The sequence below is a fragment of the Belonocnema kinseyi genome, chromosome 5, assembly GCF_010883055.1.
Source record: "Belonocnema kinseyi isolate 2016_QV_RU_SX_M_011 chromosome 5, B_treatae_v1, whole genome shotgun sequence".
Lineage (NCBI taxonomy): Eukaryota > Metazoa > Arthropoda > Insecta > Hymenoptera > Cynipidae > Belonocnema > Belonocnema kinseyi.
In genome coordinates, this window is record NC_046661.1 from 100,533,732 (window position 1) to 100,533,996 (window position 265).

A 265-nucleotide genomic window follows, 5' to 3' on the forward strand; every position below is an offset into this window, starting at 1 on the left:
TCTAGTCGGGAATGGTGCTGACTGAAAACAGATGATTTGGAGCGATTCGCGCGCCATCTGTTGGTCATTCTAAGGACTTATTGAACTACCCTCGTATTAAAAAACTTACCTAATAAAAACAGAATTGTTAAATTTTATAATCTTCTACAGTCTAATATTATTAAATTTTATATACTTGTATTGTTTAAACATCTCATTAAAAGTTATTTTTTCTTAAACATGCAACACTATTATACTATTAGATTGTCTATGCACTAAGAACAGC